This window comes from Triturus cristatus, chromosome 3_1 (assembly GCF_964204655.1).
Source record: "Triturus cristatus chromosome 3_1, aTriCri1.1, whole genome shotgun sequence".
NCBI classification, from domain to species: domain Eukaryota; kingdom Metazoa; phylum Chordata; class Amphibia; order Caudata; family Salamandridae; genus Triturus; species Triturus cristatus.
The window spans coordinates 186,736,826-186,740,236 of NC_140583.1; the positions used below are offsets into that span (position 1 = coordinate 186,736,826).

At 48.0% G+C, this 3,411-nt stretch overlaps 1 pseudogene; it reads left to right on the forward strand.

The window, feature by feature from the left end:
• The first annotated feature begins 587 nt into the window (after nucleotides 1-587).
• LOC146859902 (oligodendrocyte transcription factor 1-like) lies at nucleotides 588-1,163 on the forward strand (annotated as a pseudogene).
• The last annotated feature ends 2,248 nt before the right edge of the window (nucleotides 1,164-3,411 follow it).

The following is a 3,411-nucleotide window of genomic DNA, read 5'->3' on the forward strand; positions in this document are numbered from 1 at the left end:
TTCAGGCTCGACCTAAAAAACACGCATGGCGCCATGACCTTACTCACCCCTTACACATATGACTGCAGTGCTTTGAGGTTCCTGAAAACGTGGCTAGGCAGAAATTTCATGCATGTGCGAGTAGGATTGACTGCTTATAGAAGTATACCACTCTGCTGCTTGTCACTGGATGCCCAAGTGCCTGAAGGCCACCCTCTCTGTAAAGTGCACTCGTGTTTTTAGACGGATTGATGGACGGGGAAGAGTCAGGTTTATTTTTTTATTTTTTGATGAATGCGTCTCTTCCGTTCACAGTTGAACGCCCCACTGTAACTGTGTGCCAATTTACAGCTTTGTACATCAGCTGCCGCTCTGTCAACAGCCAATGAAAATGCTGGTAAACCGAGAACTGCGCTGTGGTTGGACGCACCTCGCTCCACTGTATTAAATTCAAGGAATGCCTAGCAAATGACCCTGAAAAACATCAACAAGTTTTAGGGAATATGCCTGATTTTCTTGCAGCGCTGCACCAGCGTTTGCTGTGTCTTTGCAGCCTGGCTGCTACCGTGCCACATATTGATGCATTGCTGTGAGCATTTAGACAAGCCATGCTGAAGCAGCGAGCAGTGCCCGGCGCTCCCAGGCAGCCCTCCCCGGAGCCAGCTCCCAGAGGCGCTGGTGAGCCCCCGAGCCCCAGGCAGCAGCAGCAGCAGATCAACAGCCGCAAGCGGGAGCGGATGCAAGACCTGAACATGGCCATGGACGCGCTGCGTGAGGTGATCCTGCCCTACTCCGCCGTGCACTGCTAGCACCCGCCGGGCAGGAAACTCTCCAAGACCGCCACACGGCTGCTGGCCCGGAACTACATCCTGCTGCTGGGTGGCTCCCTGCAGGAGATGCGGCGGGTCCTGGGCGTGCTCAGTGGGCCCAGTCTGCTGCTGGCAGGGTTGCCCCTATTCTCCAGCGCCGGGTCTGTGTTCCTGGCCCCGGGAGGCATGAGCTGCGCAGAGTCCCTGCGCCCCAAGAAGTACTTCTCGGTGTCCCTGGAGGAGCAGCTGTGCTCGCTCTTCCACCTTCCTGGAGGGGCGGGCTTATGCTCCTGCGCCCTGTGCAAGTTTCCTCTGCAGCACTTTATTCCCTCCGGCCTAGGCATTGCTACCATCCAAACACGGTTTTCCAAGTGATGCTCTATCTGCTCGTCACCTGTCCAAGCGCTCTCTTCCGGTGTGCGCCTCATATTCACCAAGGCTTGTGTACTCCAGCGGCCTCACTTGAACCATCCTTCCTAAGTTCCCTTCAGTTGCAATTGCCGCCTTGGAAAATTAGAACCGACCTTCTGCGTAATGCATTGACAAAAGCGCTTCAGGGTAGTTTTATGGCCGCAAATGCAGCTGCAGCGTCCCACTAACAAGTGGGAGGGGTGGAGGGAGTGCGAGAGAACACACAGCGATTCCCTTGCGGGAGCGAGCAATCATATGTTGCCAAAGCTCACTCCCGCAAGGGAATCGCCAGATGTGCACACGTTGCCATTGAAAGCAATGCAACACGTGCACGTTTTTGGCTGAAAAGCCGAAGCGATTTCTATAGGTCTTTTTCCTAAGCAGCGCATACGCGCTGCGTAGGCGAAACCTAAAAAGCAGTATGAATAAAACCGATAGCACAGATCTAAAAACATAATTCAACACAATTAATCAATGCCACAAGCAGCTCTCAACTCCCATGCAAACCTAGTCCACTAAAGAGCAAAGTGCAAAAAAAATGTGGGCAACAAAGCAACTTACTATTTGTATAAAAAGATTATGCCAGTCCCACAGTTCTAAAAAAAAGTCAATAAAATAATGTTGTTATTAGTAAAGTGAAATGCAATGATTCTTAAAAAAGGAGCAGATATAAACAAATACACATTCAAAAAGTCAAAAAGTCCACATATGATCGAACTAAAATGGCTGAAAGGAATGGGCATTCATCAGCATTTCAAAACTATCAGACGATAAGCTCAGTAGCTTCCGTTTTTCTCTAAAGAATTTCACTCATCAAACTGATTGCTGCAGATTCATACCACTCAGGCTTGCGATGACAGCCTATGAAAGGAGGGTTTCAGCCAGTGATATCTTAGATGTTTCAAGACTTGGCAAATGAATATCCCATGTGAGACACTTTCCTTCTTAGAATTGCATAGGAGGTAATGCTGTTCCGTAGACCCTGCTACCTTCCCAAATGTGTAGCTTTTTAGTGGAATAGACCACACCACAGTCTCAACAGATCTTTTTTAACCCCTTCGCTGCTAGGCCTTTTCCCCTCCCAGAAATTAGTCAAAATACAGCAAAATGTTGTTTTTTTTGTGAAAAATGGGAAAAACTGGCTGCAAATGAAAGCATCTGGGTTTTTCTCTGCAAATGGAATCAAAAAAGGGTTTGTGGGGCTGAAATCACCACAAGTTTCCCACACCAAAATGTGTGAAAAAAGTGATTTTTTCAGCTAAAATTGAGGTTTGCAGGGGATTCTGGGTAAGGAAACGTTGGGGGATCCACGCAAGCCATACCTCCCTGGAAGCCGCCGGGTGTCTAGTTTTCAGAAATGTATGGGTTTGGTAGGTTTCCCTAGATGGCCGCCGAGCACCGGGCCAAAAACCCAAGTGACCCCCCTTGCAAAACCAGGTGGTTTTGCGATAGGCCATTTTGATGTCGCCTCACTACGTTTTGGGCCCTTGCCTGCCGCGGGTACTTGGGCCTCCCACACAAGTGAGGCACCATTTTTACCGGGAGACCAGGGGGAATGCTGGGTGGTGGTAAATTTGTGTGAGCCCGGTGATGCCACATCTTTCCCACACCAAAATGTGTGAAAAAAGTGATTTTTTCAGCTAAAATTGAGGTTTGCAGGGGATTCTGGGTAAGGAAACGTTGGGGGATCCACGCAAGCCATACCTCCCTGGAAGCCCCCGGGTGTCTAGTTTTCAGAAATGTATGGGTTTGGTAGGTTTCCTTAGATGGCCGCCGAGCACCGGGCCAAAAACCCAAGTGACCCCCCTTGCAAAACCAGATTGTTTAGACATAATTATTGGTTTGTTTCTACAGCGTGAGAATTTTGGAACAATATTGCAATGAAAATGTGGCAGACATTTTGAGGTTTGCAGGACATTGGGGATGAAAAAACTTTTTGAATTCACAAGAGAGACATCACCATGAACTCCCATGGGTTTTCGACAATATCTACAGTTGGTGGGTTATTCTTACATGGAAAGTACACCTTTGCAGAGAAACTAAAGACAAAGATTCCTGCACAACCATCTATTCCTCAAACACACACACATACTGGTTGGATTTGGCACGAGGGCAAGTCATGATTCAGTGTATTAAATTTTATTAACAAGAGATTTCACAAAAATGAAATGCACTGTCAATAATTAAATGCACAAAAAACCAAACCAATGAC